The 26,878-nt window shown below is 33.9% G+C and overlaps 1 pseudogene; it reads right to left on the reverse strand.

The window, feature by feature from the left end:
- Positions 1 to 10,771: 10,771 nt before the first annotated feature.
- LOC130826811 (phospholipid-transporting ATPase 1-like) lies at positions 10,772 to 26,246 on the reverse strand (annotated as a pseudogene).
- Between the last annotated feature and the right edge of the window lie 632 nt (positions 26,247 to 26,878).

Consider the following 26,878-nt stretch of genomic DNA (forward strand, 5'->3'; position numbering starts at 1 on the left):
AGACAAGATTGCCGTGCATCTTGCTAATATTTGTCCTTGATAAATTGTAATTATAGTATATTATTTTTTATACTTTAATGTATATATATATATATATATATATATATATATATATATATATATATATATATATATATATATATATATATATGTACGTAATATTATATTATATATACGAGAGAGAGTTTATTATTACTATTGCATTATTATAATGTTGATTAATGTGATTATCATTGGATTAATCACTGTTATTACATTGTATTATTATTGCATTATTATAAAGATAAAACAGAAAAAGAAAAAAAAAAAAAAAAAAATGAGGTAGTTGTTGCGGTTTTGAACATGACCGCAGCAAATAAAGAGTGTTATTTGCTGCGGTTTTCAACCATGACCGCAGCAAATAACACTCTTTATTTGCTGCGGTTTATGCCCATGACCGCAGCAAATAAGGCCCATATTTGCTGCGGTTTTTAACTGCAACAATTAAAGTACGACATTTGCTGCTATCACAATTGCTCGGGGCCAAAATCGCAGCAAATAAAGACAAAAAAACCGCAGCAAATGATGTTTTTTCCACTAGTGCAAGAGGTCATGGGTTCGAATCTCAATCACCCCTCGTTTAAGGTGGAATATTCAGCGCATATGCGCATCCACACTTCTAGCTCAAAGGGTTGAGTTGAGTTGGGGCCTTAACCATCAGTTTAAGCTTTTGGTTGAATTGATTCCTTGACAGATGTACATTAACTTATTTCTTATATACCCAAAATAAATTGGTTTAATTTTAAACGTTTTTTTGAATTGATTTACATTGCTATAGATTATTAAAAATGGTCTCCGAAAATTGAGATCTTAAATGAGATCTTGGTTGCTTCATCTCAACATAAGATTTATTAATATCTAAGTTTTATAATTTTTAATTATACATAATTATCACTATTAAGTATTAAATTACTATATTGATAAACATGAAAAAAAATAGTAAATATAAAAGGGAGTTATTAAACATCGCCAACCCTTTTCATTTTATCGCCACCCTCCCGAAATTATGAATTTGCCCCTGAAGTTTAAAAAATTACAAAATTGCCATTGGACTTAAAACTTAATTAACAAATCTAAATCACACTTAGGGGATGTTTGGTACAAAGAGTAGAATAGAAAGGGAATGGAATATGAAAAGATAAGGTAAGGGAAACAACAATCGTTAGCTTGAAAACATATTTGGTTTAGATAGGTAATGGAATCAATTACAAATTGAGTACATAATAGAAATGCTTCTTTTACCCATTCTCTCATTAGCAACAACATTGTTCCCACTTTTATCTAACATACACCCTCATTATTTCTCTAATATTATAAATAATTGCCTCAAAATTTTTTTTTCTATTTCAATTGCTGAAAAAAATATACAGTTAAGTGGATCGATTGAAGGACTTTTATTAAAAAATTTGATTAGATTCTCTTTTTTTTATATACATTATGAAATGAGATGTAATTGAAAAGCCAAAACTTACCATACATTAAAATCAAAGCTTGAGCAAAGTATTCTTTTATATCAGAGGAGAGAGAAAGTTGAAATAGAGGTGTTGATTGTTGAAGATGGGCAAGCCAAACTGATATAAAAGTAAAGCCTTATACACAGAAAAGTTGAGATGATGATTGCAGGAAAGAAATCTGTTTTTTTATTTTTGATTCAAGGTATTGATGAATTTTGTTACCGGTGTATCATGAGTGGAAATAAATTAAGAGAATTGGTTACCTCTTGGTAACAGTAATGGTTACCGATAATGCAAATCAAACATCAAGTAACGGAAATGGTTATTTATTACCGTTTCCTAATCTTAAATTTCCCAAACCAAACATCCCCTTAATAACACTATTAACACTTTAATCCCGAAAATTTTTATCGCAACTCTATATATATTGAATTTTCAGACGTGTTCTTGTATGATTTACGAATTCAAACACGGTACTATCTCTCTAAAAACTCTCTAAAAACGTTCATCGGTTTTAAACAAGCTGTTACTTGTAATCGATTAACTGTGGCTAACGAAAGCGACTATGAATCGGATCCGGTATGTAAATTTTTCGATTTGAATCAGTGTAATTTTTTATAAAAAAAAAAGTCGCACAAAACTGATGGACTGAACCATGATTCAGTCGCACAAAATTGGGCGACTGGACCATGGTTCAGTCGCACAAAAATGGGCGACTGAAAATAGTTCAGTCGCACAGTTTTGTGCAACTGAACCATGGTCCAGTCGCCCAGTTTTGTGCGACTGAACCATGGTTCAGTCGCCTAGTTTAGTGGGATTATATATATATATATATATATATATATATATATTTTAAATTTTTTATTGTTATTTACATTATTATTTTTTTATTTGTTATTATTATTATTATTAATTTTATTATTTGTATTTTTTTATTATTCTTATTGTTCTTATTCTTCTTCTTCTTCTTCTTCTTCTTCTTCTTCTTATTATTATTATTATTATTATTATTATTATTATTATTATTATTATTATTATTATTATTATTATTATTATTATTATTATTTTTATTTTTATTATTATTATTATTATTATTATTATTATTATTATTATTATTATTATTATTATTATTATTATTATTATTATTACTGTTACTATTATTATTATTATTATTATTTTTATTATTATTATTATTATTATTATTATTATTATTATTATTATTATTATTATTATTATTATTACTGTTACTATTATTATTATTATTATTATTATTATTATTATTATTATTATTATTATTACTGTTACTATTATTATTATTATTATTATTATTATTATTATTATTTTTATTATTATTATTATTACTATTATTATTATTATTATTATTAATTTTTTTTAGTATTAGTATTTTTATTAATTTTTGTTATTATTTTTATTTATATTTTCATTATTAATGTAATTAATTTATACTACATTATTTTTATTTCAAATTTGCAGGAGTTTGAAAATTTCGGAGACAATTTAGATTACTCCGGTAGCTTTGTTACGGATAGGGAATTTATTTCCTTAGATGAATTACATAGTTGGGCCGATGCGATAGCAATAACAATTGGTTTTCAATTTACACGTGCTTCTTATAAAAAAAAGAAGGACGTTCTAGAGTTAGTGTGTATTTAAGATGTCACCGCTTTGGTAATATTAGGGGTGATTTACATAATCTAGATAATACTGCCCGACCTGGTTCTAAAAGTAGAAGTTGCGGGTGTAAATTTTTGATTGTAGCAAGTAGTCGTAAACCAGAAGAAAGACCTTGGACGGTAAGAGTGTGTCCTGGTGAAAAAGTAAGACATAACCACCCATTCTTAGTTTACAGAGATGGTCATGTAAGGGCGAATAGAATCAATGTAGATATTCGGGAGCACATACGACAACTTAGTGCAACCGGAATGCAACCGGCCTTTATTATGAATTCTATTAGAGAAAATTTTCCTGGTTTTTTTACAAGTATGAATCAGATATATAATATTAGGCAATCAATAAGGAGAGAAGAGATGGAGGGTAGGACTCCCCTTCAACACTGTCTTTATATGGCCACAGAAATTAATTACGTGGTCTGGACAGACTTGGATAGCGAAGGGGAATTGAGCAGATTATTAGTTGCAAATCCTACCTCTATCCAAATGATACGTACGTGGTCGTATGTTGTGCTGATAGATACAACGTACAAAACAAACAAACAAAAGTGGCCACTGTGTGAAGTGATCGGAATGACGCCAACGAATCACAACTTCTTGGTTGCGTTCTGTTTAATGCGAGATGAGGCAACTATGTTGTATTCTTGGGTGTTGCAGAGATTGAGAGATATTTTCGGCACAGCTCAGACTCCTAGCGTCATTGTAACCAATCGAGACGAAGGTTTATCTGCAGCTATTCGTGACGTCTTCCCAGGTAAAAAGATTTTGTTGATTAATTATTATCGTTCTATCTATTGAATATGTCTTAATTACGTTCAATGTTGTGTTTAATGTAGATGTGCGGCATTTGTTATGCATTTGGCATATTGCAAACAACGTTGAGAACATGGTGGACAAGTTGTGTGGGGGGAAAAAAATCAACAAGGGCAAATATTCAGGTAAGGTAGATGGAACCCCTTGGTTGAAAGTTCTACAATCGGCGAATTTGAAGAGAGACGGCAAGCGATCGTGAATACGTGGTCGGTTAGGAACAAAATGGTCGTTCGGTATTTGGCTGGAACATGGATTCCACTTGCGAGACTACGTCCTGCGCGCTCAGATGCGGCTGAAAAACTAGGGCCGCCACGTACGAATCTCTCGTCGAGCCCCCGGATAATAGTCCAGTCCAATAGGCGAAAATCAGGAGCTTGGTATTCAACATCATCAGGATCATTATCATCATCACTAGAAACCCTCCAACTACTCTGGATGCTGCTAGCCTGGTCATCAAGAGGGGTTCGTACTAAGTCCAGCGCACTCGACCTTTGGGCAAAATTGTATCTGACAGCCTCTTCCTGCCTAGCCCACCTAGCAGAACCCGTTATCCCCCTCTCATGCGGGTCCCCTCTGAGTAAGGTAGGCCTAGAACTATTATCTGTCAACAAGTGTCTAAAAAACCCTTTCCTTTTCCTTGATTACCAGCTATTTACTACAATTTTTGATAATTTAAGTAAATATTAATAATAAAAGAACATAACTAAACGTTACGTTAAATTAACCACATGCAAAAAACAATAATTAATTAGCAACAACAAAATTGAACTAATCATTACCAACAAATATAACGTTACAACATATTTATTATTACGATTATTAATAATATTATTGTAATTAGTTTTCTAAATTCACAATAATCATAATAATAATAACAATATTAACAAAAATAATAGCATTAATAATAATCATAACAATAATAACACAAATAATAATAATAATAATAATCATAACACTAATAACAAAAACAATAATTAAAAATAAAATTAAAGGAAAATTTACTAACATTAACAATAACAACAACAACATCACCAACAATAATAATAAAAATAATATTCAAAAGAATATAAAAAATTTATTAATAATAATAATAATTATGATAACAAACATATTTAAAATAATAAATTAATAATAAATAAAACAAAAATAAAAATTTAATAATAAAAATAATAACAATCACAATAATAATAACAATAATAATAAAAATAATAATAATAATAACAGTAATAATAATAATAATAATAATAATAATAATAACAATAATAATATAATTAAAAATAATAATAATTATTCATAAAAAAAGGGAAAAAAATTGAATCGCACAGATCTGGGCGACCCAGCCCCGGTTCAGTCGCAGGAAAAACCGCGACTGGACCCCGATTCAGTCGCACACTGGAATACACAGACACGTCCCTAAACTGGCGTGTCCCATGTCGGACACGGACACGCGAAAATCCGTGTCCGACACGCCAAATGAAGTGTCCAATATTTTAATATTTTTCCGGACACGCGAACACGGCAAGGACACGGAAGGGACACGGCAAGGGACACTGCAAGCAGTCAATGACACGTTTTTTTTAAATAAACTATTTTCCTTTGTTTTCTTCTCCGTTACTTCCCATGTTTCTGATAGATATGGTCTTGATATTGATGAATTATTACCACATTTATTATCATTATTTTCAATTTTATCATCATTTTTTCCTAATTTTTGCAACTCAGGAATGATTGAAACCAACCTTGAATCTCTATCTTCTTCAGAAAAAACAAAACCCAAATCCATAAATCCTTTAAGTTCTTCAAATTCAAGGTTAGATAAACTCTTACTTAATCCTTTCTTTTTTCTTCTTGATCTGTTGGTAATATCTGGGTTTATTTCTTTAATGGAGAAGAAATCAATTTTAATTTTTTTTTCTGGGTTTTTTTCCTTTTCTGATTTTGAATAATCTTCAAAATCTTCTGATATTTTCCCAGAAAAAATGGTTTGCAGTTTTGATGTTAGAAGAACAGATTTGGGGAAGAATCAGAATCACTTAATTTTTGTGGGAAATTTGAGGTAATTTTTTCTAGAAAGGGAATTTTAGTATGAATTGTTGGCAAAACTAGGATTTCTAAATTTGATGTGGGTATTTCTGGGAATTTTTTTGGGTTTGAATGGTTTTGTCCGGAATAAATTAATAAAGATTGTAAAATTATCTTTAATTTGATATATTTATTATATTACCATTTTCGTGTCCCCGTGTCCGCCATTTTTAAGTTTGTGTTTTCCCGTACCCGTGTCGTGTCCATGTCCGTGTCTGTGTCCGTTTTAGTGCAACCTAGGTCGCACGTTTTGTGCGACTGAACCGGGGTTCAGCCGCGGTTTTCCTGCGACTGAATCGAGGCTGGGTCGCCCAGATCTGTGCGACTCACTTCAATTTTTTTTTTAAATTTAAAATAATAAGATTCGAAAATAAATTATCTCGATTAATTGTTTGCGGATTGAACTTCTTAGTTTTTGCTCCAAATATTTACTTTTGTAAGTTTGTTTTTTAGTGTGATAAGAAAAGTTTTAAGTGAGATCGTGGTATATATAGGAAATTTTAAATCCAGTGGCAAAATTATAATTTTTTGAAAATTTAGGAGCAAATTCGTAATTTTATTAGGAGGTGACGATAAAATGAAAAGGATGACAATATTTAAGAATTTGGATATTAAATGAAACAATTAGTATGAATGGAATATTCCAAGAGATTTCAGGTTGATTGGAGGACAAAATTTTGTCAGAGCCGCCATGAGGTTAGTGCTCTCAGCTATGTCAATAAAGATGAACAAATAATTGTTCTTCTTTTGAGAAGTGACTGTTTTAAACTTGAAAGGACAATTACAATTTTCTGATTAACATTTGGGATTAGTTGTTGTTAAATGCTAATTTCCACACCTTAATCCTTGATTATCCACATGTCCTCCCCTATTATTTTTTTGTTGTTTGTCCTAATAAAAAACTACGACTATTTCAAGATGAACAAATTAAGTTTAAAACTAATCCAGAAAAACACAAATCAATATGATTTTAGCAATACTAGATTCAAATACAACCTTATCACGATCATCTGATTAAACAAAGTTCGTACTTTCTCTGTTTCACTATATTTGCTACATTTGATTTTAATGCAATTTATGTGTTATTTTGATCATTTATATATTGATTAACTTGCGCCATATCGCTCGTTGGGAGCACAGGCTAGAGTTGATGGCCCAAGGTGCGCCGATCGATGCTATAGGTGCACCTACTTCGGCGGATTACATGTCGTGGTTCCTCTCCATCATTCGTCGATGAATAACACCATGAGGTATCATCGCAGCCGCCCAGTACGCTCCCGCAGCACCGACATGACACAGTTTGTAAGTATTATTCCATGTTGATTATTATCCATAGGACTTACATATTATAGATTTCATTAACTACAAATTGAGTGCAGGCACAGGGCATTGCAGCTGTCAACAGCTCCAGCCAGGAGGAGCCTGTACGGGAGATTGCCCAAGGCATACTCCTAGGGACACAGTTTCAGCACTTCAATCTAGAAGTCGCTATACCTGACACCACTACAGACGAGCAGGGGTGCTGGATCATCCCAGTATCAATCACCTCTCCTACCCGAGCATCATGCGACCGCCTCTTACTATAATAGGAGGCGTGAAAGACCGTCACAGTTAGAGAGGGTACAGGAGGAGGATTAGCATTAGTATACTATTTGTATTTATTAAACATTAGTAACGTTTTGTATATATTGAATATTTGTAACATGTGGGCTGTTGTGTATATTTTGTAATATATATGTAGATGTGTATATATGTTTATCGTATTATCACATGTTTATTATGAGTGAAATGATGTTAATTACTCAGAGTTTTCGGCGATGAAACATTCCGCCAAGAATCAAGTATGAATTTAATCAAAATCAAACAGACACTCATACTCAAATAGGGAAAATGCTCTCGAAAATTCAACACAATTTCATTCATGTTCAACGAATCCATATCAAATTACATAGTTCATTCGTTAATTAAAACCACAGCCGCTAACTAAGATTGCTTCTTAAACTATCTCATAATCCTTTTAGTCTCTTCTTTCCTATGTGCCATATCATCTATTTGTCTTGAGATTAAATACCTCATCTTTAAGCTCTTGTTTTTCTTTTTCAAGCCATTTGGTACCCTCCGGAGCAATCCATCTAAAGTACGTGCAACCTAATCCTTCAACCAAGTAGAAAGGACAAGCAACAAAATCACGGCCAGGATCGATGTCGCTACAATCTGTATTAATCTCAACTTCATAACCACAATCACAAAGCACTTCAATAGAATGCTCCTGTGACATCTATGGAACACATGTGATATAGTAACATAAGTAAACATTCAAAAATAATATTAACATTTATAAATTGAGAATAATACTAACATAATACTTTATGTTACTTTCAAAATCGATTAACTAAAACAAGAATGATGGAGTTTGGATACAATGAATTAGGGAAATGATGAAGTTATTTATAAAACATAATAATAACGGTTATTTTCAACTTCATAACGGCTATTTTTCAATTTTACAACGGCTAGTTTAAATTATACAAAAAAGTCAATAAAAGTCAAACCAGGTCAAAGGTCAAGTCGTTGTTACTAACAGCGACATTGTGGTTTGACCAGTCAACCATTAAGTCGCTGTCAGTAACAACGACTTCACCCTTGACTAATTTTTTGACCATTTGTTTTAATTCGCTGTTAGTAAGACCGAGTATACATCAAGCCTAGCTTTAGAACCAATGACGCTTATTTTGGAAAAAAAGTTTGAACGAAGCTTATTTTTTGAATAAAGTTATTAAATCATCTTATTTTTTTCAAATTTTCCAATACTCATCAGGGTAATATATATATATGTGTGTGTGTGTGTGTATATATATATATATATATATATATATATATATATATATATATATATATATATATATATATATATATATAGCTTTTTAAGTCGTAAGATATAAAGTGTTGACACTCATATATACATTACCAAAATTCTTAATTAGTAATGGTGAATTAGAAATTATCATAAAAAGACAATATAAATATTAATAAAATAAACAAAATAAAAAAAAGACAAACTATTTCGCATAAGAGTATAAATTACGAGTAATTCATCCAATTAGTATTGATGATGTCATTTCTTGTGACATCATATCATATGATTATTCAATTTTGTTGAATCTTATAGGCTATAGGCTAGCTCAAATCAGTGGGGCCCACAAGTTGTAACGAAACAGAGACCAGAAAGATAATATTGAGTGTGAACACACAGATTTTGTCCAACAAGTTGGATTTGCATCTTGGGATGACACGACTTAAAGTTCAACATTTCACAACATTCATCTTCTTAACCATCTTCTTAACCCAAGCTACTTCAACACTAACCTTAAATCAACATACTCCATATAAAAAGGGCACAACATTCATCTAAATTGCGTGCTTTCCGAACCCAATTTGTGTTATGCTTAATATGTTCCTTAAATCAATACTAACAGGATTTTCACCCAATAATCGAAGTTATTGACTACATAAATACAAGTTAAGTTTACACAAATAGTGTTGTTATTGAATATTAAGGAACCAATTCAATTAGAAGTTTAAGTTGATTGTTAATGCCCCAATATATGTTTTAGTTTATGGTAACATGCTTCCTCACACGAGAGCTTTTTAGGCTAAAAGTGTGAATGCAGTACAGACCAGACTGTCTTCATACTTGACGCTAAACATTCTATTTTAAATGAGAGGTAGTTGACTTCATTCGTTCTTTTTTAACTGTGCCCAAACTAGCTTTGGTACTATTCATCATTCTGTGATAATTTACATATGTTGGTTGTTATATGAGAAAAAATACAGTCATGTAGGATCTTGTTTTATTCATCTCGCTGCATATTTTGGTAATATTAAAAATTTATAATTTTAGTTATATATAACTTTATATATAAAGAATCTAACAAATACAATGTAAAAAATATAGTCTAACATTGAATTCTAGGAAAGAAAGAATAAATATTGAGGCCACCTCTTATTAGCAAAATTTGAAAACATGAGTAGGGAAAAAGTTGAATTAGGTAAGATATTAGTGAGTATTAAAGAAACAGAAGTAGCTTTCAATTAGAAAACAAGACAGCTAACTAATGAATAATGATGCACTCTTAACTCTGTCATTTAATGAATTAATACACGTTGGTCAACTCCCTTTTTTAAATCTTTAATTAATCACAAATTACTCAATTTAGAGAACCCAAATTAAAGATGTGTCATTCATGAATCTAAAGCAAGATTATTAATTATAAGTTAACTCAGGCATTAAAATATTGTATTCTGATGGTGTCACAAACAAAGAATACCATAACCAAATAGGACTACTAATAATAACTTTAATTAATAATGGATAAACACTACATCTATTCACACTCAATAGTCAACATCATACATCTATAATTTTTAATTTTAGTCAATAAATAGAAAATTTAATCTATTAATTCTTAATATGTATCCTCCCATATAAATTTATTGTATTGTATTATTAGTCTATTAATTTCGTATATTTTAATTCATTATGTGTATAAATATTCAACAGAAATAATGTTTAAATTTAAAATTAATTATTTCTACTTGATCATCAATTATATATATATATATATTTGATTCTATTAAGCAGTGTACATGAACTGACAAAATACACCTAGCTTGTATAATGTGAAGGAGGCAATTACCATGGATTTGGCAGGAGCAGGAATGAAGCATAGTAAAATACATTTTCACGCGGATACTTTCACATTCCAAAGTCAATAACAGAAAAAAGTAATCTAATTTTTAGAATATTCTTTGGGTTTGAGTAAAACAAAGAAAATCATGTAATTCCATTCCACTTTTAAGTCTATATATCAAACCATTTTTACAAACACAAGACTATAATTTCAGTACATAAAGGGTGATATATTATTGCATTCCTTTCTAGAAGGTAAGTTCGTGCAGAGTATATGTATTATTCCTCTTGTGTGCGCGACAGCGGAAGTAAAGATTGAAAATAATAATGAAAAATAATAAAGATTCAAACAAATAATAAAGAAAATCACATCGAGAAATTAACGTGGTTCACTATCAACGTGATAGCTACATCCATCGGCACCGAGAATAAACTTTTCACTATAAACCGGGAGATTACAAGATGAACGAGAAGCCACAACAATGGCTCTCCAAGCTTTTTCTCTCTTAGTTTTCCTCACTTTGTGTTTCATGCATCATCCCCTAATTCTAATTACAAGAGGGGTTTATATAGTATGCCACTTAATAAAAAGAAATTAGGTTAACAATCACAAAAAAAGGGCCCAAAAACTAAGTAATCGTCAAAAGAACGTGCGAAAACTGAAAACCCGCTAAAAACTGCACAAGTCGCCGCCTGCGACCTACTTGTTTTCCAAAACAGTAGCTTTTTCTTCAGAAACTCGCGACACGCGACCAATCATATAGCCTGCGGCATAGTCGTCTTCCAATCCAGTAGCTACTCCGCGCCCCGCGTAGTACTCCGCACCCCGCACACTTCGACCCATCTCTTAATTTCATCTTAAAACCCGATCTTAGACTCAGTTCGAGCCCAAAATCCAAAATCCAAACAATATAATTATGTAAAGACAACATTATATTACGAATCTATAATAAATTAACTAAATATAAGTGGTGAAGGCTAAGTCAAGGAAATTGGGGGGGTTGGTGCTACTTTTGACGTTCAAGGTAGTAAAGGATAAAGTAGTCTTCTCTGCCACATTACATTCAGCAATATGATACATACATCATACATGGTATCCATAATTGCACGGTCAGTAATTTTCAATTTTCATGCACAATAAAATATTGTAATAATACATGAATCTAAACATTATTTTTCACTATAAAATAAAATTTGAATCTGGAAATTGAATTTTACTTTAAGAAGATTTCATATACAACATTCATTATTTGGGATGGTTTTTCACGTTAATTTATGTACTAGTTCATATAGTTAATTCTATATTTTTTTAAAAAAAAAAATGCTCCATAAAGGTCCAAAATAAAAAAAACAATTAGTAATTTTATCCATTTGAGGTGGGGAGTATAAATAATTAAATATATAGAGTAGCCCCACAGGCCACAATCAAATAAAGACGAAGATGATATGACAGAAGAGGACAAGGATTGGAACCCTGTGTCTTTTTGTTTTAAATTTCCATGCTTGTGTTTTTCCACACGAAGTGACGATTGTTTGTAATACGCGTTTGAAGTTTGAACAAATAATGTCTGTTACTCAATTTTCTTCTTCAATTTACAGAATTCAATTAAGAATATATACTGCCCAGTGCCCACCAAACTCGGAGCTGATGACCCAAATGAAAACAACCACAAAGTCATGCCAAAATTAAATTCTTAACAATTGTCGCTGTGGTTTACCCCTTGAAACTATAGATGAGATCATGACACTAATAAACACAATCTCTGAGCATGCTTAAACTACTGAAATTAAGATTCACTGTCATTAAGGAATTAGCAGTCAAACCGAAAAAAGGAAGTTTAGAGTGATATGGTTAGCCACCTTTACATTTGGACAAATAATAGGAGGAGGAGGAGGAGGAGAGAAATGGAGGGAAAGGGTAGAAGGAGAAACTCACATTTTATACAAAGCAAAAACCTATGGAGAAGCAAAATATACCTTTTTTGCCACTTCGTAGAACATTTTTCCAATGGGTTGGTCTTAAAATATACTTCAACTGCTTGGATTTTCCCCAAAATTTTCATTTGCTGTTCTCGTGTAACTAACATCAATCTGGAACTGCCACAATGCCATGTAGATAAAGTGACCCACAAGCCAGCACAGTAAGGCCATATATTGACCTGAAATGGAGAAGCAAAATATTAATAATTTTTGAAGGTTTAATTCTTTTTTGGAATTTATACTAAATCACTTGATAATCTATGAAATAAAAGCTTAATATTTCCTCTTTTAACTTCTTGAACATAGCCCTAAACGATTATGAGTTTCATTTTCTTTTTTTTTTTTTTAAAAAAAAAATCACTGACAAGCTTAGTGTCATAAAAATATCTACATATGAGCTAAATCTTGTTGACTAGTAATGACTCGCAAGCAGAGAAATATAACGCATGGGCAAATGATTATGTTTGCAGATACTGAATTGAACGAACTATCTGCTATCCCTAGTTCTGGTTGGTGTAGAGTATGACCACAAGACTTTCTTAAAGACCCCTAAGCTCCTATCGAATCCTTAATCACGTCAGCTTCAGCCTTCAAAAGCAAAAATTGGTGACATATTACTCGATTTTAAAGGTATCAAACAGCTTCAATTATTATGGTGGATTAATAATTGTAGCTTTAGCCCTGAGGTCAGTGTTAGTCGATGCAAACTGTAGATCGGTTAAGGATGCTTGTACAACTTGAACTGGTTGGAATCAGTCATGGTAAAGGTGTTGTTGGGGATGACAATCATTGAAATATGGAGCTAGTAGTGGCAAATAGTGGTCAGATAGGGTATGTTGTGGCAGTGGAACATCAGTAATGTGACCATGGTAGTCAGTGGGGAATGGAAAGGAGAAACATATTCTTAAGATGGGGCAATTCAAGTCCATGAGGAAGGAACTTCATTAGAGAAAAGTGATGAAAGAGAATAAGAAATGCTAAACCACACAAAAAAAAAAAAAAAATGAGAAGATGACTAAAGGCCAAAGGGAGGTAATCCTCTTTTAATATCGGTGCACTCAGCACACAGAGATATGATGAAATAAAGGGAACTGCCATTATTATACAATTCTTGCTTAATTATTCCATTCAATTTCAGCATTGATCTGTGTCTGTATCCAATTTATTTATCCCTGCTTGCAGTGAACTAACAGGACAGTAAGTGACAACCTAAGTCTTAATGTAAATGTCATTGCTGAATGAATGCAAAACATAGCCTCGTCTTACTAATAAAGAATCAAAATATACTCCAAAAATGACAGGAATACACTGGTGGAACTTCATGGCAGAGGGCAGTTGATTGCATGATGCACAATCAGTATATTAGTCTCAAAACTAATCCTCTTTGTGTGTATAAAAACATTAACTGGAATGCACTGTTCTTGCAGCCAACTTTGTCTGTTTGCTCAATTTCTCAGCTTCCCTAGCTATCTGAATATCAGAAGGCCAAAACATTTGATACACTGCCTTGCAAATAAAGCGGGGAAGCAATCCTATGGTTACTTATCAATGCAATAGTCATCCAATAGGTATGCGTAACTGCAAGTTGATAAATTGTCCTGCAAATGCAAAGAAGAAATAAAAATTATATACATCGATCAGAACTATTAATGGAAATCAGTTTTTAATGCAAAATTGAGAGCTGACCAGTAGTTTGGAAAAACCGGAATAGAATCCAAAACGACCATGCAAACACAAGTAATGATAATGGATCCCCAAACAGCAGCATGAGTGATAAATACCCAGCGCTTAATATCCATTGCCAAATGCATGTTCACAAGAATTACAACCGAAATAGTCCACAAACTGCCTAAACTCCAAATATCAAGTGTGCTCTCAAAATAAGTATACAGAGAGATATAGAAAAGGACAAGACTCTGCCATAAGGTATCCAACATTGTAATCAAAAAAAGCAGCAAATTATAGCTCTCTTGTCTGTGTCCAGCACCATAGAGCTTTGGATGCTTAAGCAAGGTCCTATGACTCAAGTCCTTGTCTAGAATTCCAATAACAATTGTAGGAACAGAAGTGTAAATGACAGAATAAAAGAGACTGCTTCAATCAGTCTACGCTTGAGTTGTTGAAAAGCGGTGCATACAATGTACCTGACAAAAATGGAAGTGTCGAACTAATTTAATGTTAGAGCAGGTATTAAATCAGAGTGCTTCAGGCCAAGTGTTTAACATGATGCTCATGAGGAAATAGCTTAAACTAATTCATATAGAATAATAAAGAACAGCACAAATACAAAAAAAAACCGAGAACAAACGGTTCTTTAACACAACAAAAATACGTGGAAACCAATATGAAATCAGGTATCTCTGTGTAATTGAAAGGTCACAAATTTAAGTCCTAAAGCAGCCTCTTAGAGAAATGCATGGTAAAGTTTGCCTCCATTACAACCTTCTGGAAGGACCCTTTCCCCGGACCCTCACTCTGTGTCAAAGCTTTGTGAACCGAGCTGCCCATACTACAGAAGTTTTAAGAAGATGTTGGAAGTGGTAATCAAGAAGAAACCTATGTGCACACAAGATGTTGGAAGTGGACTAGTTGTAGACAAAATCACACCCTGATGGCCTGATCTATGTGCAACATGTTTCATCAAAAAAATTAATACACAGGAAATTAAAAGTAGTTGGTGAATATGGCCTGGAATATTTAAGAAAAAATCTCAGCAAGACCTAACTGAGAAAAACCAGGATGAAGAAGATAGTGCATTTTAGCATCTCACTTGGAGTTTGGAAAAACCAAAAGTCTGATTCTATTCAATATCATCAATGATAATATCCCACCATAGCTCTCTCAATCAGCATGTAATTCATAAAATTGAACAGCATATCCAGATCAAGCTATCGCATTATGTAGCAACCATTAAGAGGACACCCAGCTTTCAAAAATGCTAAAACTGAATCACAATTGCACCAGTGCCCACATGAAAATTTGATATTGAATAGTATTTTCCTTCAAGCATCATAGATAGAACCATAACATCCAAACAATTACAAACAAAAAAAACACATGATACATGCTGCAACCTGCTATGCTTACTAAACTTCAGATTCGTCAACAAAAGCTAAGGCATATTTCATAAAGAATATTATACAAGGACCCCAAATCCAGGTAGCACATACCAGAACAGCATAAGTACAAAAACTGCATTTCAGTAGAAGTTGTAGAGAACCAAATTATTTACACGACGATAATTCCAATGTCCATGCACCAATAGTAATCTTTTTAAAAATTGAAATTGTCCCATAGCAAAATCAGATGCCATCACTGCCTGACGTCCTTCCTGACCACAGATGCCAACTCCAACATCCGCCATTTGAATCATTGAAACATCATTCGCGCCTAAATCATTTTACATAGGAAATAGCATCACTTCAATGAACTCAAAGTAAACTAACAATTCTTTCAACAAGGAAAGAAAACAAACACCCAAAACAATAAGCATCTATGCAGCGCAAATTTTAAACATAACCACAGATAAAAACCAAACAAGCCTCAGTATCTATCAACCAAGTTTAAAATGGGATAGCAATAACTTGAACTGGTAGTTTCACATTGCATGGAAGTCAAGTAGTTTGCAAAATATAGAAATTGAAAATCCTAATGAAACAAATCAAAACATGGAAAATGGGATAGCTAAAAGGGGTAATGCAAATACAACTTCCACTGCCCTCTGGAATGCAATCTACAAACTCACCATAGTGCTGATATTATTTAATTGCATGCATGCCCTAGAAAATTTCATTAGCCAAACTCAGATTATACTTTTATTTTACATAAATTTGGATGTCCATAAAATCAGTAACTGATTTTGATAGCTCTCCATATTGAAGCAAAGAAAACGTAAATAGAAGCACACATGAGCCATGAATTAAGAAAAGTAACTTACCATCACCAATAGCCAGGGTCAAATCATCAGTGCGACTCTTGATCAAGTCAACAATCCCAGCCTTCTGCAAGGGTGCAACACGGCAGCAAAGAACAACTTGACAAGAAGTTGCAAGATCAAAAAGCTGTACCAAGCAAAAGATAAATTCAATAATAAACAACCAAAAAATGCTCCTAAGAGTTGATCCCCTATCTTATACTTTAAGAAAAAGAAATTCCACCAGCGCAGCAAAAAATTGCAGCCACAAGTGAATATTGTATGAACACTATACACAGGAAATCAATGTCGTGCTTTCGATTTCTGTCATTCGATTTCCAACACCATTCGATTATGAAAAGAAGACGCCTTACCAAGTTACCACCAGCACTTATCAATATAAATGAAATTTAGCCAAAATCCACCAGATACGCACATTCGACTCAAGATCTTTCTCAAGAATGTAAACCAAACTGTTCCCATCAATAATTAGTGCCAATGTAGAACTAGTCGATTCTTCATCCCTTCCCGGGCTCCATGAAATGGTATCCAAGTTCTTTGAATCATCTGGGACCTCAAGGTAACCATACGCAGCATCCTTTTTCCGTTTGACACTCTGATCCCCACATGCTGATGTGACAAAGTACTTGGACTTTGCCTCAGCTAAAAGGCTTCTACAGTCCTGCTCAGAAGTCCCATTGATAATGATTTGCTGCATATCAACAGTCAAGAGTAGGCAGGACAGCCCAATGGAGATAGCAGTCTCTTGCTTATCACCAGTCAAAACCCAAACCTTAATTCCAGCCTGCCTAAGGGACTCAATAACTTCAGGTACACCATCTTGTAATTTATCCTCAATACCAGTTGCCCCAAGTAATCTCAAATCACGCTCAATCAAAGCTGCTGTTTGCCGTAGTTTTACAGATCTATCGGTCAAAGACGTGCTAGCATCTTCATACTTCTGTTGCCACTCCTCAAGTTCCAGACCTGTCAGATCTCGCGCAGCCACAACCAAAGTGCGCAAACCAAGAGATGAGTAGTCAATAAGATGAGCTTGAGCTGCGGCATGGACATAATCATCCCCATCCACTCCTTTGGCCAAAATAGAGAACATAGAAGTATCAGCACCTTTTACTAAAACTTTGACGAAATTGTCAGGAAATTTAATAACAACAGACATCCTTTTCTGAACACTATCAAATTCATGCAGACCCAAGACATCAAATCTACAAACACACGTAATAGAAAAGATCAGAATAAGATATACAACATGAGTAGTTTAATCATTGTGCTGTAAGAAGTAGAATAGTAAAACAAGAAAACGAAACCGTGAAATGGCATATTACAAAAAGGATGCAACAAAAATATGTAAAGAATGATTCCAATAATCAAAATTTTCAATTATCAGGTTCATTCTGAAAGAAGAGATACCAGTGTACCACTGAAAGCATATTCAAATATTGCTCATCTCTATTCATGTACCTTTTTAAGTTGCTTACTGTTGAATTCATCAAAGGATTATCATTATGTATTTCGCCAACAAATATTGAAACGCATTAATCTGAATCTGAAGATGAAAAAAAGCTGAAAAATGGCAGATCCAAATATAACTGAACAACAAATACTACAGAATCAGTAAATGGATTTGCTGTGGGAAAAAGAAATGAGAAATGGAATATAGGATAAAAGAATCAAATCAGATGTCTCATCTCATGAAACTTTTCATCAAAACAGGTAAGAACTCTTGTTAGGTTAACTGCAATCCACTTCAGCTGAATTCAATGCTTCAAAAACTGTGAAAAAAATTGCAGCAATCTAGAGGTCTAAGGGAATAGATAATGGCAAAGGCAACGACATCATCACTCCACTATGATGTGTCTAGAGTTCTCAAACTACAAATTATTAAAATAAGGAAGTGAACCTTTTGTCAAGACCTCAGCTTTGCTGCTCTAACTAGGAACTATAAAATACCTCATTAAAACAATTTAAGATAATAATACACCTTAAAGGTTACACTACACCTTGTGAATAACCAGGTATCTTGGAATGACCATGTCCTATGAAATCCATATACATACTATTGTTGGACTACTTTTTCATAATGGTATAGTAGATGGTTGTTATATATCAAAAGTCAAAACATGACCAAACTGACTACTGTCGTCTAATGGCAACCGTTGTATGCATCTTACAATCGCGTTCCTCCAATATCTCCCCTTTAACCCAAACCTATTTTACACAGCAACGGCTTAAAAGCATTAGAGTAATCTTAATATTAACATTGATAGGATCCCAGAAAAATAACGCACAATGTTAGCATGTCAGTGTTGGATATTTTTAAAAACTTCTGCAATCAGATTAACATAACATTTCATGCAAAACAGATACAGGCTCATGCAGCGCCATGGGTGGCAGACATAAAACAGAAAGACTAATTCTCTGAAAACAAACTTTGTAACAATGCTTAAAATGACCATGAATAGCACATATCACATCAGCACCTTAAATTGCCTCTTTGGTTGTTGATATTAAAATGTGGGATTGGTAACGAACATTAAAGTAATTTAGAATGTATTTTTTTTATATTTTTTGGAAAGAATCTAGTACATGCAAGAGAGGAAGAGGAATTGATCTTTGTGTAGGAAGTCAGAAAGGAACCCCAATCACAAGGGTGAAAACAACCTTCAACTACTAGGCCAACCCATAAATCTCAATTTAGCTAGGAAAATTATTTGACAATGTTTATGATCATATTTATCCTACTCTATCCATTTTTTTTTTCTTTTAGAAAATTCATTCTTACACATGGAAAGGTGGTAATAGGTGGTAAGAGAAAATTGTGACTAAAAAACACATATTTCGGGATGAGAGCTTCATAACCATGGAAACGACAACACATTTTATGAAATTAGCTAAAACATTTTCATTACCAGCATTTAATTCCGATAACCAAAGGCTCCGTAAGCACCTAAAGTAATACAACTGTGTAACATTCGTTGCAAGAATATCTTGAAGCTAAAACCTAACAGTTTCGCCTAAATCAAACGTTGTATTATCTAACTTCTAGTAGAATGGTAAATCACAAAGTGAGAGGCAATAGTTGTTAACAAACAGCTACAAATTCCTGATTTTTGAGTTTGAGTTCTAACACAATGCATTCCAAAATCACAATAAGCTTCTGCTACTCTAATCATTAATCAGTAAGATGATAAAGGGGAAAACCTTGTATTTTTTCTAATGACCGAGCATCATGGCCTTTTCGTTTAGTCCCTTGTTCATGAGCACTCAAAGCAAAGAAGAAAAAGTAACTAGTAGCGGTGTTATATATTGTAACCAGAGCTCATCACAAAATTTAAGTCATGTACCTAAGGATATATACAGCAATGTTACTTTGCAGTTGAATTTGGCTTCTTACCTGAGCTTCCCTCCGTCCACAGCAATCACAATGTGCCCAGAAGTGCGCTCAAAAAGGGTATATCCATAAGCAGATGCAGCAGCAACAAGGGCTTGCTCGTCTGGAGATTCACCCTGGTAATCAATTGCTTCTGCATCAAGTTCAACATCACTTCTCGGAGAAGGATTATAATCGAATATAGGAATGATCATGTTACAAGCAGCCAAAGTGAAGAAGAACTCATGAGCCGCTTTTCAGACATTTCCATCTGGTCCTTTATGCAGCAATCCAACAAGTTCAAAATCAACATCAACTTCAGATTTCATTTTCTGTTTATTTTCGGTAACATATGCTTCACTAGTAACTCCTGCGAACAAACAAATAAGTGTCATTAGAGTCTTAGAGAGATTCTAGCGATAGAAATTCAAAAATGTTGGATTTACTAACCAAATCTAGAGAATTCTTCTATCCTAACATGAACCAACAAAATCCAAATGTTCAAAAGATGAAGGTCAACATCAAAATGATACAAAATCCTTGTCAAGCGTGAGAGATCCCGAGACACCCTAAGCTATCAAACTTGACTAAGGTTCCAGAAGGTAATTATCTTCTACAACCAATTATATTTGATAAGTGTCATCCTGATCATAATAACTACAAAACATTACCCCTTGCTATCAAGAGGGGGAGAGGGTTGTGCTGAACATTGAAGTCACGAGCTTTTGATGTCAGAGCAAATCCAAAGTATACTAAAATTCAAAACATTAAATAATTTCATTATGGCATGAAAATAGACCAACCCGCTAAATATTTAATGCCACAAAAAGAATGTCACTAGAGCTAAGGTTACATTTGCATGCACACATAACACCAAATATAATACACCCTAAACATTTCAAAGCCCTTGACAGCTATGTACATAGTATAATACATAGATATTTCTCAACTAATGAAACCACAAATGCATAATCAATCAACAATGGGGTTCCTACACGAAAATTTATGAAACTATATTTCATTCAACAGCATATTTCGCAAAATTTTTATCTTTTCACATCAAGTTTTATATATTCAATTTTAAAATAGTATGAATGTGGTACTAAATAGTTCATAAGCTAACTCAAATAATCATACTATTATACCAAAATACTAGATGCCTAATGATAAATTGACAGTTAATCAAACCTTGTTCAGAATACTTCAGATGTTTAGGAGATAGTTGAAGAAATATGCAAGCATGGACAGTGACAGATCTTGAACAATTTTTTTTGGTGGCAATTTAATAAAACCAAATGATTAAAATAACTTTAGGGAGGAAATACAAATTTTAAGCATTGGGCATAACGAAAAGGTCCTCCGTTGGGTATATGGACATTGGAGAAAATTATAAGCCCATAATATGTCAAAACAAACTTCTTCACATAGAAAAAAACTCTTTGGAATGAATGCAACAAAATCAAAATTTACTTTTCAATCCAAGCAAAGTTATCAATATATGTCACTGCCTTGTTGATAATTTGATAATAAAACAGACTACAGGACTAAATGCCGAGCTTGTTAAGTTGAAAAACAATAAATAGTTGACTCTATGAAGCCATAGTCAAATAAATCTTATATAGTTACAATCAACTCAAATATTCAAATACTGAATTTTCTAGAACATCCTCAAATACATGGATATGCAAGTCACTCAAGAAGCTCCCAAAAACCTTGGATCAAACTAATATGGATAATATGATACATCACTGATCGTCCCAAAACAACCAATATGAGCACCACGCTAGTCAATACGTAGGGGTTTAATTTCTATGAAACCAAGAGAAGGCAAGTGACAAAATTTTCAGCTAACTTAGTTTAACATCCATTTACTATAATGCAGTTTAGCAGAGAAAAGTTCGAACTATAACAATGAGCACATTTATCATAAACCAAATCTCAAAAATAGATGTACAGAATCACTTGAAACACCTACAACATGCTCCATGCATGCATCTTGTAAACGTATTTCTCATTACCTGGAAGTCTCTGGTCCTGTGAAGGTGCAGTAGAAGAAGATATAGTTCCATACATTTTGCCATGAATACTAGCTGCCTTAAATTCCATTTTGTTTTGAGTAAGTGTCCCAGTCTTATCCGAAAATATATAACGTATCTGACCCAGGTCCTCATTTATGTTCAAAGAACTACACTGAAATCTTGAGTCGGTACTCGTATCATACATATGCTTGTCTCCTATCATAAAATATGATTGTCCTAACCTAACCAATTCCATTGTGATATAAAGTGAGATGGGTATCATTATCTGAAAGACTATAATGGAGCTCAAGAAAGCAAAAAAGGTCTCCATAGCAATCCCATAATATTTGTAAGTTTTTTCCTCACTTCTTCTGGTTGAAGAATATATTTTACGATAGTAAGGAAGAGTGTCAAGCTGCTCCTTGTCGCGTTGAAGCCACAGGCCGATTCCAAGAGCCACAACTGAACACATAATAAGGAGAAAAACTGACAACCACAGGGTTTCCCGGTTCATATGACTTTCCAATTTGCTTCTCTTAGCAGGGGAGGCTGCACTATTCAACATTGCTTTAGTTTCCTGACCGGTATAAACAACGACGCTAACCACCCATTCAGTGTTTTTTAGCTGACAACCACGCAAAATGATGTTCAATTGACTGAGGGGAATCTTATGGCCTCTAAAATCTATATTAGCAGTGAACTCGTAAATATTCCTGTTTGGCTGTTCACACCTGACCAGCCCTGAAACTGTCCCTCCTTCCGCAACAACTGATGCTGTTTCTTGTCTCGCATATCTGGTCTTCAAGTTCGACTCACCATCCAAATTCATTTTTTGGATGTAGCAATACCACTAGGGTCACTCGCTCCAAGTAACACTATGTCACAAGGGATTGTCTCATTAGCAGATATCTTCACAATCTCACCAGCCTTAATATCTTTCCACTTCTTCATCTCAAAATGTCCTGATTGAAGCACTGGAGACTTCCTGTTGTTTTCTTTCTTGTCAGACCTGTGTCTTCGCCTGTCTTCATAACCATCTTTTACAGCAGTTACACTAAGTACAAACAGAAGAGGAAAGAGAGATACTGTCCTTCCAAAGACTGCAAGTGGAGGGAGTTGATTGAGAGCTGCTATCGCTAGGAAATACAGATAAACAACCCGGTGAAACTGGATGAAAAGATTCTTGGGCAAGAAATTGAACAGTGTATATTTGATGGTTCGGATCTCATTGCTTTGTGAATTCAAAATCAACATTCGTCCTTTTTGGATCATCAATATAAACTAATCTTGGACTTTGATCCCAGAATACATTATCTTTCAAATTACCCCCCTTATTATAGTAAAGTGGCTGTGACTTTCTTAATATTTCCTGTACCCTAGAAGTAGTACCTGATATCTCAAAGTTTGCTGGATGAGTTAGTTGCTCCATTCCAACCCACCACACAAGGTGGTAGCGGTCCAAAGAGGGGTGTTAGAAAGATAACGGCTTAGGGAAGTGAGATCTAATAAATTTATAACTCTACTACCCAATTCGTTAAACTATCGTCAATAACGACAGTGATTTAACCATCCTCTATCACGTCAAAAACGTCAAACTCGGCCCTCGTGTATGCAAGAATAGTACGAGGCATTTGATCACAGAGAAACCTAGTAATAAATGTAGCTTGACGTCTGAACACGGCATTTGAAGAAGGATCAAGTAATTGAGGCAAATTCACATGGAGTCTTAAACTTTACAAAAACGCCCACATCGGAGAGATACTCACACTCACAAGAACACAAATTTCAGCAGCGCTAAGGCTAAAAACAAATATGATCTGAGTCCTAAAAAAAGCACATGACTTCAAGCTTTTTTGTCCATTGAAACCAAAAAATTTATAATCTCTTCAGAATTCAATCGACACAACCCAAGCTTTTTGTCCATTGATCAACCATCTAGCGCTGCAACAGCAAAAATAAATATCACATTGCTAAGAGCCTAAGACTACCAACGAATCATCACATAAAACAAAGCAAGCATGTACATCAAAACTAGATTAAGTTACTTCAAATAATGCTTCTACAAATAAATAATTTATTGCACAAGACCATTAAAAAAAGGCTTTTCATTTTCACAAAAAACTCATTTCACTAAACTCCAGTTTTCACATGATGCAAATGTAGCAAAAATGAAAATTCACTCTTTTAGCAGAATTCAACAAATTCTGAATTATAACATAGGAAACACCTTAACAACATAGATGAAATTAAAACGCCAAATTACAGTATAGAATACAATAAGAGAGGCTCACAAAGTATAAGAGAGAGAAAAAAATAGATAGAAAAGGACTAACCAACGAAGTGCAGTAGAAATCAAAGAGTGAATCCAAAACTCTTAACAATATGCCTCGATAATCGGGAATAAAAAGAAGGCGACCCGTGGTTTGCACCTGAACGCGACCCTATATATACATATATATATATATATATATATATTAGATCCATTCACACATTTTGTTGAAATTTACCCAATATATACCCGCCCCGCCCCGTTTGCATCCCTAATCTTGATCAACTATATGTGGTCTCTTTTTGAAGATCAAATGGGGATTGAAAGAATACCTAAAAACAAAAAGATAATCGTATGAATTCACTATTTGGAAAAAAACGTTTATCAACAATGAATTATAGCAAAATGCCAAATATATTACACATATAAACAAAAGGATCAATTACCAACGACTTTAAAGTTTAGTCATTTCTAAATAAACAGTCGAAAAGTTTTTTTTTTACAAATAACAGCCTTCAACTTGCCAAACACGATAGCGATACAATCACTTCCCCGGATGTCCTGCTAAATGACCGTTGACCATGCTAAATAACCTTTAACTTTCAATTAAATTCATTATTCTAATCCAATTATTTAATTACCCCTAATTAAATCCTTCTTTCCCGACTTTTCTCTACCCCTAATTAATGAACAGTAGAAAATTATTTAACTGAGTGATTGACACCTATTGTGGTGAACCGTTATGATGCTTCCACGTAGCGGTTTTCACTCTCATTTCACGCTTTCTTCATTTCCCAGTTCCCACTTCTCAACTTTCCCCATTTCCCCTTCCTCTTCCATTTACTCCATCTCCATCTTTATTGGAAGAGAACATCAGCCATTGAACTGCGTGACGGCGGTGGCACTGGGGAGGCAGGGAGCGGGGAGCGCCGGAGGTACGACGTCGACGTGGGTTGACAGCAGGGCGGCGAGCCGGCGAGGGAGCAGTCTTCGTTCGCGTGCTCTGTGTTTCCTCAAGACTTTTTCTGTTCTCTTTCTTTCTTTCTGCTTGTGTTTCTGTTCTCTTTCTTTCTTTTCTGTCCTCTTTCCCGTGTTTTGGGTTTTAATTTTTTTTTTCTCTTTTTTACTTTTCAAACTGGGGGTACAACCGTACCCCCTTGTCAATCAATTGGGTCTGCCACTGCTGAGTGTTACAAGTGCTATCAGAGCAACCCCGCGGTCATGGCTGATAGTGCGCTCAGTGCACCTAGCAGAAAAAGGATCCTGAAACTATAAGGTGGCAACGAGGAAATTGCATTCTTAAGTAAGGGTGAGTGTGATATCTCGGGTTGCGCTTTAAAAGGATTGATAGATTACTTATATAAAAAAGGTGCATTTTCTATTCAAAGGAGATCATTTGTAAAGAACTTTGCAATCAAGCGTATTCGGTGGGGGAGCAATTTTAGGATGAATGACATTCTGGGAGGTTTTCTCATACAAGTAATGCCAAATTTTACTCAAAAGGACTTGTTGGTCTGTAGGAGCAATCTACAAACTTTGTGGATAGTCACTATCAATTCGATGGGGTCAGGGTGTTACAGGTTGATATCTTTAGGTACCATTAAAATCATGGTGTTCATGCCTTGTTTAGCCTAGTTTGTGTGAAATTGTTTGTTCTTATTTCTCACCATTTTAACTTCCCTAAATGCCCCATCTTCTCAATTGGAATTAAAAAGGGATCAAAAATCCTTTATGTTTGATGAGAGTGTGAAAGTTTGAATTTGGTGAATAATAAGATGAGTAAAGAAGACTTGTTACCTTACTTAAAAATGAGAGGGTGAAGGAAGAAAGAATTAATGAAGTTGTTGAGACACATGATGGTGTCAAGCAAAGACTAGGAGATGTAAGGTGTATGATCAAGTTTGAAAGGAACCTTATATTACTTGGTAGGCTTGAGGAGAAATGATATTCTTTTAAGGCTAGTAAAAGTTCTTTAAAAGTCATACGCGTAAAGGGGAGAAGGAGTACGAGTTGCTTGTATATACTACAAGCTGGTGGTGGTTACTCAAGTCACAATGTAGATGATTGCGAATTTGAGTCACCAAGGACGTTGACTTTTGATGAAGGGTGTAGATTTGGTTTTGAGGATAAGATTGTTGATTCAAGAACCAAGATGCATTTGGTCATCTAGTTGGGCAAGTCCTAGCTTGCATATGTACGGACATGGATCGGATGTAAGGGAGTTCACATGCCATGAGATTAACCCAAAAAAAGAAGCAAAACGTGGTGAAACAATGATCTACTTGACTGAGCACCAAATTGTTCGATCAAACATAATTAATAAGGTTTTGGAAGACCTACTCGATGGACCTAACTGTCGGCTCGTTTTAGCGAGCCTATCAAAATTTTTCGGTTATGGGCACTATATGACACAATTTCAGTATGAAAAACGCCTTTTGTGTGGGTTAAATACTCCTAGTAATACTTTTTCCGTTCTAAAATACTTGCTACATTTCGGTTATGGGCACTATTCATCGTTCAAACTTATTTTATATATTG

Source organism: Amaranthus tricolor, chromosome 11 (assembly GCF_026212465.1).
Source record: "Amaranthus tricolor cultivar Red isolate AtriRed21 chromosome 11, ASM2621246v1, whole genome shotgun sequence".
In the NCBI taxonomy this organism is placed as follows: Eukaryota; Viridiplantae; Streptophyta; class Magnoliopsida; order Caryophyllales; family Amaranthaceae; genus Amaranthus; species Amaranthus tricolor.